We start from the raw sequence: 13,725 nt of genomic DNA on the forward strand, positions 1-13,725 counted from the left end.
TAAGAATTTGTGTGTGGGGGGGTGGTGCTGCTTCATTTGTCCATCTTCTGAAAATGTGATTAAATTATTTACCTTAAGTAGAGACAGTGAGATCAAAAGACCATGTTACGGCAGCTGCAGATCCAATCCATGGCTGACGGCACCATTTTAGCGGAGAATTTAGCTGTTTAAAAATTGCTGCGAGGGCAATCCTGATCAGGCCTGTGGAATGGCAGCATCATGTGATCTTGTTCCACATCCATGCCTTGTGAAGTACTGAAACAGCCACCCCTGTCTATTTTGGCACTTGAAAAGGCAAGGGGGCAGGAATAAGATCACACTGGTTGCTAGAGGTATCAAATACTCCTTATTGGCTTTATGTAAGTATTTTATTCTGCTTTTTTCACTGGAGGGGCGACCAAAGTGGCTCATGAAAAGACAATTCAAATAACAAACAAAACACTTCCACCAAGGTACACACTCTGGGCTGACTCATTCAGGGCTATGGCTGTGAATGAACCATAACTAAAGGCAAAGGGCCAAGATTCATTCAGTTCTCTGGCCATGGCCAAGCTTATGTACCTGCAAAAAGAAGGGAAACAGAAGCTGACTAGATGTTATACTGTTGGTAAAGATGGTCCCAAACTTCCCTTCTCTGCTACGTCATGAACAAATATATGTGAGTCAACTCTATAGACTACTGAATAATTTGATTGCGTCGTCTCATCCCTAGAACTCTGTACCTGCATCTGTTTATCCAGCCCCTATTCTTTTGAATTTTAGGCACTAGATTCAGATATTTGTAATTTCCTTCCCTTTGATGATGGGTAATAGTTTTTTTCTTCCCTTGCTCTTGTTGCCAGTTTTAGTATTTGTGCATCACTAACACCCTCTTAACTGCTTTTCTAACTTGGTTGTTAGTCATTTTGATTTTATTTCTTTCCTTTTATTCTATCATGAGTAGATATGGGCGCGAATCAAAATACGAAGCAAATTTCATCACGAAACGGGCTGTTTCGTGTGTCACGAAACAGCACTTTATAGGGCCGCAGTTATCACAAAATTATCATGAAATTCACAACTTTTTGGCCTGTTTCATTAGTTTCATGAACGATTCATAATTCCAGACAGGCTAGCGCAGATCCATTGATTCCCTAGGCAACAATGGGCCCAGACCTTTTGTTGCCATTGGAAACCACAATCATAGCCCATTTACCCTTGATACAGCCAGGAGCTGGGGGGTCAATCCCCTAGGCAACCAAGGAGGTGGGCCTTCTGTAGCCATGGACACACCAATCTCACCCCTCCAAACCCTGTTAGGCAGGTCTGTCAGCCAACCACAGACCTCCTGTTCTGCTCTTTGTCAGCATTTTTTATAAAAGACACCTCTCTCTGCTTCGTGTTTCAGAGGGAGGAGGACCTGTTGCTGGGATTGGAGTGGGAGAGTGTGAGGAAGGATCTGGGATTGTGCTGTTGGCTGCTGCTGCTTTAAAGACAGTGAAAGAAGCCTCTTATTTCCAGCTCTTGGCTTTGCTGTGGGAAGGTCTTTGGGTGAGGGTGCCTTTTCCCCTCCACCCTACCCCACCCTAGTCTTAGACCTTAGCCTGGCTCCGGGGCCTAGGCCGCCCCTTTTTTCATTTGCTTGTCTTTGTGTCTTCTCAATTCTTTCTCTGCTCTTTTGAGGGCTCACACTCTTGCTGCTTCCAGTAGAAGAACCTGCTGACATCTCCCTGTGAGTTTGGCATCTCTCTGGGTGAAGGGGACCGTTGAAATGCCCCTGGTTTTGACGAATCACGAAACTAATGGAATCGTTTCATGAAACAGGTCAATTTTGTGAAAAATTGTTCGCGATTCGTGAAACGTGATGAAACACGAACCTCTCATTTCAGTTTTTTTCCCATTTCATGCCCATGTCTAATCATGACCACATCCTAAGAAAAGCTGGCATAGAAATATTTCAGATAAATGAGTATTTGTGTAAACAGAAATGCTTCAACGTTTGTCTCAGAACCCATTCAGAACGTTTGCCTCATGTTAACATTTTTCAGACATCTCTACTGTGGAGCAATAATTGAAGTTGTTTCTAAAAATGCCTGTGAGATGTCACTTGGAAACAGGTTGCAGTGGGAGATATTTGCTTCCTGGCCAGCCCAAGGCATTGAAGTAGATCACTGATGAGATGCAGCTGTAGGGTGGAGACGGTTTAGAAGCTCCAATGTGGACTGCCAAGAAAAATGAAAGGAGGAGGACTTCCAGCTGATTGTTGATGTTTGTTCGACTGAGGTTTTGCAGAGACCTTAAAAACTGGACTGTAGAAAAATCAAAAGAACCGAGGTACTTAGGAGGATCTGAAGTGTTATAGAGGGGTAAGTAACTGCTCTAGAAGCTGTTTTCCAAGAAGACGAATTGCATCATCAGTTCTTTCCCTAATAACTCCCAGCATGGAGCTTGCCTTCTATATCACTGCAGCGCACTGAATCAACAGGCTCATCAAGCTATCAGGTTGATGCCAGACTAAACTGGCAGATACCACAGATTCCCACTTCCCATGTCATTCTTCAGAGTCCCTTATCCCTTGTCACAATCCTCTTTGACCGCCACGTTGACCAGGTCAGTAACTCAGACATAAAGGGCTCAGAGGAAGAGCCTGAGGACTAGGAGGGTTAGGCAGGGCCTGGTGCTACAGAGGCTCTGACTGACCATGTGCCAGCAGCACCAACAACCACTCTGCCAGAGTCTGCAAGAGAGGCACTGTCCGACCATGCCCCAACAGCACAAGAGATCGCCCTACCAGAGCTTGCAAGCAAGTCCTTGCCACCGGCCTCAGACATCACAACTGGGCCCTTGCCAGGCAGGACACAAACCAGGGCCTGCAGCCCCTCCAGATCACCTGCCGTGCGGCAGGAATGGTGGCAGCAAAAGGCCCAGGCAGAGGTGGCACAAAGGAAGCAATGTGTGAGGCTGGCAGTGCGCCACTTCCCTGCAGACTCAGAACAGAACACTGAGTGAGATACTTCCTTGCAGGATTCCGGCCAGAACACAACGCAGCCTCCAGAGATCCAATACTTGCCAGAAAAATGCATCTGAGCCAACTCACCCCTAAGCCTGTTTAGGCTGAGTCTTGAGAGAGCTGTATTGCTGGATCAACTGGTCTACTAGGTGCAAGCCCTGTGTTCCAGCTCCAGCTGCTCTTGCCTCAGAGGCCAACTGGCCCCTTGTCTGACTAACTCCTGAGGAGGCAACCTATGTGCATAGGGTTGCCAACACTGGGTTGTGGAATCCCTAGAGACTTGGGGGTAGAACCTGGGGAGGGTGGGAATTGGGGAGGAGAGGGGCCTCCGCAGTGTTTACTACCATACAGTCCACACTCAAAAGCAGCCATTTTCGCCAAGGGAACTGGTTTCTGTCGACTGAAGACAGATAATTCTGGGGGATCTCCACCTACCACCTGGAGGTTGATAGCCCTACGATACAGAAGGAGAAGCATTTCATGGAGATCAGTGGGATGCAGCAGGTGAAGGGAGGTAGGAAAGGTCCATACAGCCATAGGAAAGTTAGTCTGGATGCCACCCATCTACTACAATCCTGGGATTTCTATCACTTTCACATGCATGTGGGCCTAGTTCAGATCAATACCATGGCCTGGGAAGAGAAGGGGCCTCTGCCTTCTCCCCTATGTCGTTTTCCTGACCTAAAACAGTCCTGGGGAGCTGCTATTTTCTTCATTGAGGAAACTGATATGTAACACATCAATAGATGTTTAGTTGTCTTTGGGGCAGTTTCAGGTCACAAAAATAGAACTGGGGAGTGGGGTGGAAGAAGGATAAGCCCCCTCTCCCCACATCCTATCTGTAATTAAGTCAATAAAAAGTCAGTACACCTAGAAGGGTGCAAGGAGTATGAGAGTGAGGACCACTATCACGTTCTGCAGCTATCCTGCATTTTTTGTACAATCACAGCAACCTACACAATCCTGAGCATTACCCTCTTATCTCAAATTACATTTACTGGCATGTAAGAAGAGTACATTATCTGTATTCTTTGAAGAACATCTTCAGAATGTCTTCCTTGATAGCATCCAAAACACCTTTCCTCCCCTCTGCCCTTTACATTTTTCCTTTGTCTACCAGGAAGGCAGCATTCAGTCCAAGTGCCAGGAAGGTAAACCAATCCTGCACAAAGAACAGCAGGCAGTCGCTGCTGACTGCCAGCCTGAGTATTGCTGGAGAAAACAAGCATAAAGAGCCCCTATTATTTCTTCCCGGCTTCCGCAGTTTGATCCTGGCAGAGCAAGCCAGGCTGTAGGCACCTGGTGGAGTGCTCAGATGACAGCTCCCCTTTGCACACATGCATTCTAGACTGAAAAAAACAAGCCCTGTAGCCCAAGCCAACATGGGATCGAATATAATCCTAAGAATGTATTGCGTGAACCAGACTGACAATGTCAGAGATGGCAAAGGGTAAATAATTCCTAGCTGATGATTTAATTATGGGGCTGGCATATAGTCATCACTGAGGACTGCTGCATCGAGTGCATGCAACCACATGGAGCTGCCTTCTGCTGGGTGAGACGGTTGGTCTGTCAACATCACTCTAATCTACTCTGACTGGCAGCAGCTCTCCAGGGACTCCAGGCAGAGGTCTTTCTCATCCACTGCTCCCTGATCCTTTTGACTGGAGATACCAGAGCTCGAACACAGGACCTTCAGCATGCAAAGCAGATGCCCCGCCCTCAAAGTATGAGAGAGCCATCACAAATCAAAGTGTACCATCCTGAGGTCAATGCTGTTACACATTCAACAGCAAGGTGAGGGACCCTGCTAACAACAGTTACAAGTGACACTCACACATTTGGGGGAAATTGACTAATTTTTTTAAAAAATTGTTTGAAACAGGCGTCTCTGTAACATCTTTCTTCAGCTCTTCAAAGCACCTTTTCAGGTGAGCTCTGAATCACCAGGGCTGGTATAGATGTTATTATTCTTTCATTATTACTGTAAGTTGCACTGATCCAAGCAGAAAGGTGGGGTGTAAATATTTTAATTAACAAATAAATATTTAAGGTGCCACTGGACTCCTGTTTTATCACACTGTGCAATGAACAAGACTGGAACTTTTAAAATATATAGAGAGTAGCAACTGCATTGAAAATCTAGACTGGTTATTTTCTGAATGCTGTACAGCTGAATTTTATCAAACCTAGTGGAGCTTTTAACTGTAGAATGGCACCCACAGGGATGTCCTTGAGTGCCCAGGAGAGGTTGCTTTTGTGGTTTTGTTGGGGCTGGCAGGTGTCAGGAATGGTTCAGTTCCCTGAGAAGGGTCAGCCGCCAATCCCAGATGCACAGAGCTTGTGCTGTGTTCAAGCGTGCTTTGAAAACATGGGACAATTTATGGATTCCTTTCGCAGGTTCAGGTTATTTCCACTGTGCTTCTCTCAGCCGGCATGAAGCAGCTCCTCTTCCAGAACACACAATGAAGCCTGATCGGCTAGCATCATATTTGCATTTCAACTTGTCCCTGGAGGGATGAGCCCTGTGCAGCTGTAGGTTTGGCAGACGGTTCTGAACTGGCCCTCAGTGAGGCATATTATTTCATTTTGGAATCAAAGAAATTGTGATTGAAAGGAGCTTTTACATTATCTACCGCATGCTGTCCCCCCTCCTTTCCATCACCACAAGACAGCCCCCCTACCATGTATTCTCCAATGCTTTGTCTTGTCTGGTTTAAATGACTCAAGCAATGGATTTCCCACCATTTCCCTTGGGAAATTAGTTCACAGTCTGGTACTTCTTTCCTGTCAGGATTTTCCTGCTCAAATATTCAGCCTCCAATACATTTTCCTTTGTTCATATTCACCTCATTATTCCCAGTGAGTCCTCCTGGAACCCTCTTGAACAATTCCTCTCCCTTTTGTTTATACCTTCAAGTACCTCTTCTTAATAAAAGCTCCTTGTTTGGATGTTTAATTTATATTCGATGTGAAGGTATGATGTGGGGACAAGGGTATAGGAAAACTGGAGTCTTTCTTCTGGAAGAGTTCTTAATGAGGAAACAGTCATAAGGAGGGGAATTTTTTATTATTATTTGGTCATCATCACAAACAATCCACTCCAAAGTTCCATAAACCTACCCAAATGTCTCCCCTCCCTACCTCCAGGTCCCAGTTAAATACAATGTGTATTTGGGCAGCTGCTCCATTATTTCCTTCCGCCCCAGTAATTTTTGTGAGGTTTTTTTTTCAAGGTAAAGTGTTACTGATTTTCCCTAAGACTAACCTGATTAGTCATATGAAATGTAATGAAGGGATTAAATTTACATAAGCTTACATGAGTAAAAATCATTCTGAAGGGGGAGGGGAAGCACATTTTGTTTGCTTGTTTCTTCCAGAGTGGTCATTTTTGCTCACAGTCTGGTACTTTTTTCCTGTCAGGATTTTCCTATTCAGATATTCAGCCTCCAATACATCGTATGATAATCCATTCAAACATGAGCCACTGCAGCATTGTCTTAAACGAGAAAGATTCTAGTCCAGTGACACCTTAAAGACCAACAAGACTTTTGGTGTATAAGCTTTCAAGAGTCAACGCACTTCAGATATATTCAGATATCTGAAGAAGGGAGCTTTGACCTCAAAAGCTTACACCCTGAAAATCTTAGTTGCCTTTAAGATGTCACTGGATGTAAATCTTGCTGTTCAACTGCAGACCAACACAGCAATCCTCCTGAAACTGCCTTAGAAGAGGCATTCCATCCTCTGAGAGAGGAACACTTTTTCTAAGAAAGCACCGCTGTAATTTTTGTAAATGATTGTATTAACTAAATTATTAAAAATGGAATCTGTTGCCTGATTAATTAGGGGGCAGTTTTTCAAACCAACAGTTTCTTATCAATCTAATGGATTTGGTGAGTGAAGATTGTGGCCCTGTTTTGCCTAGGGTTAGCAAAAAAGGACAGGGATTCCTCAAGATTGATGCCTTTTAACTATACTACCTCAGAAGGCTCTGCATCTTTTCAGGCTTTTAACTGACATGGCTGTGTCACAATTAATAAAATGTTTGCTATCAGCTCTTTCCCATTTAAGCCATTGTACTTCTTCACAACTTGTAGTTTTGTACGTGCCAGTGTGGTGTGGTGGTTATACCACCAGATTAGGACTGAGGAGATTGGAGTTCAAATCCCCCTCAGCTATTAGGCTCATTGGTCAATTTTAGGCCTATTTTCCACCCAAACTTACTCAAAAGGTTGTATGAAGATAAAATGGAGGAGGGTTCAGTGGAGGAGGGCGGGCAGGATGAGATGAATAGGAAGCTTTATTCTCCTTAGTCATACCATTGGTTCTTGTAGCAGGCACTCAAGGTTTGAAGCAGAAGTTACTTTTCAGGAGATTTCAGGCATCAGTCCTGGAACCTTTAGTAGGCCACGCATATACCTACCACTGAGTTTTTGTAGTGTATTATTTGTTATTATATACTTCATTTATACTTCATCATTCTCCCTTAATGGGGACCCAAAGTGGCTTCCTCCAAGTTTATTCTCACAACAACCCTGTGAGGTAGGTTAGGCTGAGTGTGACTAGCCCAAGATCACCCTGCAGGCTTCCATGGCAGAGTGGGGATTCCAACTGGAGTCTCCCATATCCTAGTCCAACACTCTAACCACTACACCACACTGTTTCTCAGTGTTTCATATTGATACATACATATATACATACACATACCCTGTGTCAAATGATGGCATGAATGGGCAACCAGCAACACAAATGGAACACAAGACAGATTTTTCATGTTGCATCAAACACAAGTCTTCCATTTGGAGGTAGGTTACCAACCACCAACTACAGAGTGATCAAGATTAGAGAAATTATGTTTATGCAAACATGAACTGGCCTTCATATCACTGTTATATCTCCCTGGGAAGAGAGGCTGGTGGTATGGATGAAAAATGGACATGCATGGAGAAAAGGGGAAAGAAAAAATGCTCGGTCAGAGAACGTGAAAGCACCAAGGGACATTTCTCCCATTCTCTAGTCCCTGTTATTATGCTTAACATATATAAACCTCTATAAACTGTCCTCAAATGCCTTCATAATCCTCCAGCCAATCTCTGGGTTTAAAGAGTATCCTTTCACTGCTGTCTTTCATTATTTTTTTCCACTTCAGAGTTGCATTTGCTTTTCTATCAAGCTGGGAAAAGTGAATTGTATTGTCGAAGGCTGTGACACTGAGAGATCTCTGTCTTTTGGTGCTACACCTCTGAAGATGCCAGCCACAGCTGCTGGCGGAACGTCAGGAACTACAATGCCAAGACCACGGCAATACAGCCCAGAAAACCCACAACAACCATTCCATGAATTGCCAACATGCACGTTAGTAGTACAATCCTAAGAGTCGCACCCTTTGAAATCCAATGAACTTAGAAGGGAGCAACTCTGTTTAGGATCCCATCGTTTATTATTTTAATGTGCACAGATCACAACTGAAAATGAAGGGAAATGAGGGATATTAAAATCACAGTTCTTGAATTGGAGCCTCTCCTGTGTTGAAACCTGGAAGATCAAGATTCAAGGCCAATAGCACCTTAAAGACCAACAAGGTTTTCCATGGTATATGCTTTTGAGAAACAATGCGAAATATAATCAGCTTGATTAGAGCAGGGGAGGAAATTCAGAAAATTAGTATCTGTAGTGAGACAAGAATCCTATCCTAAGATCAGTGGTATATTTCCAGCCTTGCAATTCTGAATTGCACTAGTGTTCAGAAAAGGCGCAGCAATTTCTGCCAATTTCCTTTCCCACTGCAGATCCTTCTTACTTTGTCATCTTGCTGTTCCTAAAATCCACTGACACCCCCCCCCACACCCCGGACAAAATTTCAGGGGGTTCAGTAGGTTGCGGCAGGAGGAAACATTCTGCCCAGCGAACTCTGCAGATCATTGGATACATGCCAATACATTTTCAGACTGCCCTCCTAATTGCTCCTCTATATGTTCCCACCAATCTTAATTGCGCCATGTTCACTGGACTAGGGGCTTTTCAGCTACGTGGGGCATTCTTAGCAAGCAGATCCTGGAATAGTCACAGAGCTTTCTTCTTCCTGCTGAGCTAGGCGGGAACAGCTATAGAGTTCAAGCTGTGCCCTAAGCAATCTGGGCATATCAATCTGCTCTTGGTATTTGGCAGGGAATTGCTTATGTGCTTTTCACAGCAACCATTGGGCACATGTGGTGTGTTTGCTTTTATAAAGTTTGGGAGTCTCAGTGGCTCTGCTGAGCTGAAGGAAAAGACCTTGGCTTAGTAATAGAGACCACACTTTAAGCGCAGAAGCTCCCTGGTTTGATCTTCAGCTATAAAGGATCTCAGACAGCAGGGATGGAGAAAAGCCCTGCCTGAGACCCTGGAAGGCCGCTGCCAAAAATATAGGAACGGACAGACCAACATTACATGACTCATTATAAGACAGTTCTTTATGTCAATCGCTATAGTCAGTTTGTTATTGTGCAACATGAGATAGTGAATAGGAATGGTGTGGGCCCTCCTGGGAGTGAAAGCCATGTTAAACATTCCTTCCTTAGCTGCACAAACCAGTCACTCACTGGGGATTTCAGTTCAACGTATTTTTATCAGTGGCAAATCAGCCTGTGGTTGATCGAACCTAGGTACAAACAGATGATGGTGGATGCTTAGAAATCCACATTTGCCTTGGCCTTATTGCTGTCTGAGATGCAGGGCTCATTTTGAGGGGGAACGCACAGGAATGCAGTTCCGGCAGTTCCCCAAAGAGGTCACATGTCAGGTGGCCCCGCCCACCTGGCTCTCGGCCATTTTGGGCCCATTTTGGCCTGGATTGAGGCTGAAATGGCCCGGATCGGGCCTCTGACGGGTGGTGGATCACTTTCCTGCTCATCAACAGCCCAATCCTGACCATTTTGGGCCCCTTTTCTGCCATTTTCAGCCCCTTTTTGCCATGTTGGGCCCAATTTTGGCCCTGAATAATAATAATAATAATAATAATAATAATAATAATAATAATAATAATAATAACATTCGATTTATATACCGCCCTTCAGGACAACTTAATGCCTACTCAGAGCGGTTTACAAAGTGTTATTATTACCCCACAACAATCACCCTGTGAGGTGGGTGGGGCTAAGAGAGCTCAAGAGAACTGTGACTCGCCCAAGGCCACCCAGCTGGCTTTGTGGAGGAGTGGGGAATCAAACCCGGCTCTCCAGATTAGAGTCCCGTGCTCTTAACCACTACACCAAACTGGCTCGGCCAGGATTGGGTCCAAAACAGCCAGGATAGGTGATGTCAGGGGGTGTGGCATATGCAAATCAGTTATACTAATGACGCACTTCCGGTGATGGCAAGAGGTGTGGCATATGCTAATGAGTTATACTAATGAGTTATGCTAATGAGTTCCTCCAGCCCTTTTTCTACAAAATGACCCCTGCTGAGATGAAAGTGTATGGGAGCAATCTTAACAGTCTACTCAGAAGCAATCCCCATATTATTCCTTGGGGCTTACTCTGAGGAAAATAGCCTTTGGATGGCAGACTTAGGCTGCCACTTGGACCCTCTGCCCGTCCTATGGCTTGTCTGCATCGGGTTGTTTTCAAGTGCCTCCAATATCGATGGCAAGGGAGGGTCAAGGGAAGTACATTTGAGAGGGCACCAAGCAAGCCTCTCAAAGCAGCTTGTTTTCAGCATTGTGTCTTCAAATGGCTGGGAAGAAGGAGCTGCTTAGGAGGCCCACCTAACACCATCTTATTTATTTTAAAAACTTTTCCTAGCATAGAGAGCAATCTTGGGCAAGTCTGCTCAGAATCCTATTCAGGTCTATTCCAGGGAGCTTACTCTCAGGAATCCATTCTTAGGATTGCACTAATTTATCAAATACCTTAACTCAAAGAACATATCAAAGCATCACAGTACCAGCAGGGGAGGGGGAACCGGTGTAGAACCCAAGGCAAACAAACAACATTTTAAGTAATACTCAGAGCAAAAGCTTGGGGCGGGGGGAAGAGTCCTTATCTAGTAAATGGGTTATATTAATGCAGGCACATCTCTGGGCAGGGAGACCACTGAAAAGGCCCCTGGAGGCACTTTCGCCGCCTTCCTTAGCGCAGGATTCAAGTGAAAGATTAAAAGAGCAAATGAATCTATACCCTTCTGTCAATCAAAACACTGCAAACTCTTGCCCCCAAAATGGTGGTGTTGACAGTGAGTGCCTGTTTAGATTCCTGGAGCAGCTTAGGGCCAAGCTACAAGTGACACCTGACACAGGTTGGACACTTGTCAGCTTCCCTCAAGTTTTGATGGGAAATGTAGGCATCCTGGTCTTGCAGCTGTAATGGAGAGCCAAGCTGTAAAACCAGGATGCCTACATTTCCCATCAAAATTTGAGGTAAGCTGACAAGTGTCCAACCTGTGTCAGGTGTCACTTGTAGCTTGGCTCTCATTTAACTGTCCAGGAAAGCTGAGTCATTCTTGAGGCTCTTCTCCCTGCTGCTGCCCTTTCTGCTGAGGACAATTTAGGGATAGCACATTTTGGACAATGTTTATCCCAAGTCTTAAGATTCACTGCCAGAAGCAGTGATTTCATACTGCCTCAGGCTGAGGTTAGACATGTAGAAATGCAGAAACACAAGCAAGCTTTCATATAATCCAGGGTTGTGCCAGGTCATGAGATCATTCAGATTTCTTCCTCACTCCAGAACAAGAACTTTCAAACTATTTTGTACCAATGCACGATGCATCTTGACTTCTCTTCTGTCCAGGAATGTCTTCTTACATGTAACTCCTTTCCCATATATAGATATATAACCCAATGAAGAAATCACAAACCAGTTGCAAACGTTGGGTTGTGACCCTTGCAGACATTTACTACTAACAGTGCAATCCTATGGAGAGTTACTTCAGTCTAAGCCCATTGACTTCAATGGGCTTAGACTGGAGTAATTCTCCATAGGATTGCACTGTAAATCTCCAAGTATTTAGACTAGTCAAATGCTTCATGTGCAGCTGTCCTAAGTGGATGCTGTTCAGGATATGCATGCCTGCGTTTCATAACAGGGACACACTGGACTGCTGGATCCTGGACTGCTGCAGCAGCAAAAGGGGATGTTTTGGTGCTGGGTTGTAAAGGCTTATTTGCGTGTCAATAGCCAGGAAACTTTTCCAGCGCAGGGCTCTGTTTCATAGCAGATCTGTTGTCTCAGCTTTGGGAACAAAACAGAATGTTTGGGCATGTTGGTGGGTACAGGGAGTTCTTTGCTATGAGTTCCGCAAGCCAGCAAACCCCTCCACTCTGATCAATTTGGAAACAAATCAGACACTTCTTTTTTAAAACACAGAAATCAAGTCCCCATTCTTTTTTCCTGCTCTTTCAACCTGCAACAGAGCGGATAGCTCCTACTGCTAAGGAATAACTAGATTGGAAGAGACCAAAAGGCCATCCATCAAACTGGAAAAAACACAACCACCAAACCAAACCCTGCTACAAGGAAGTGCCCTTCATACATCAGACCCCCAAATCTCTTTCCTCCAGACCACCTCTCTGCTCTTTCAACATTCAAGCAGTCGTCCTGTTTTATCCTCAACTCTGGATTAGACTGGGAGGCTTGTTTAAAACAGAACATGAAATAATGGTTTAACTCTAGCTGATTTGTGAAAGCAGACCATTCAAATCCTGGATTGCTTCAACACATGCTGGTTTTATCAGCTTCTCACCTTCCACAGCCTCCCCATAAACACCCAGCTTGCATCCCAGCCTAAATGGCAGCAAGGATGCGCCAGCCAGGATATACCTGTCACATGCCCTACAAACCATAAACTGCTCCCATACTCTGTTACGCTGAAATTACAACCCAGACGTTGCTTCTGTTCTAAGGCTGGAAGCGTTTGTGTGTGGGCCTCTTTCAAGGCTCCCGTTGCCATAATTCCCTTAGTTGCAAAAAACCCACACAGCAAGATGCAAAAACCAAGGGTGGGGGGCGGGGGGAGAGAACACCAGAAGGAGGGAATACTGACACCAGCCTAGTCTCCCCTGCTTGGTCTCTGTCATTACATTACCTCATTCTATGTCCAGGCATGATCTTTAGAACTAGGGCAAAACAAAGCTGGCTTGGTGGGATGATAAGATCACAACCAAATGCTCCTCCTGTCAGCAGAGCAGTTTCATTGGCTCAGTGAAGAATGCTGATTTAGCAATCCTGTTACACTGCTGGTTGGATGCTCTGGTGAAATGTCTCTGTCAGTGGCATGAAGGGCAAGGGAAGAAACTGCTGTACTTCTGCTTTTGACTCTCTAGCTAGCCGAGCAGAGGAGTGCAACCATGCTCCATCACAGTGTTAAGTCTCGGTGAAGTAGCAGTCAGAGCATTTATTTATTTACTTACTTTTGATTTCTATTCCGCCCTCCCTGACTAGCAGGCTCAGGGCGGATTACACTCTGCAAAACAACACACTAAAACATTTTACAATTTTAAAACCACCATATAAAACAGTGCAATATAAATATTTTAAGAGGTACAAAAAAGCTGCGCAGGAGTAGTCAGCTGATCAATCAGTCTGCCATCTACTCCACCATATTAAAATTACCTGCATGGTTGGTTAAAACAGTTTGATGGCAGATGCCTCTGGTAGGGAGGGCGAACAACTCTATTTGGCCAGTAGGAGCCCATCTTAGCCTCAACCATACGCCTGGTGGAACAGCTCTGTCTTGGAGGCCCAGCGGAAGGATAC

The sequence above is a fragment of the Eublepharis macularius genome, chromosome 11 (genome assembly GCF_028583425.1).
Source record: "Eublepharis macularius isolate TG4126 chromosome 11, MPM_Emac_v1.0, whole genome shotgun sequence".
NCBI lineage: Eukaryota > Metazoa > Chordata > Lepidosauria > Squamata > Eublepharidae > Eublepharis > Eublepharis macularius.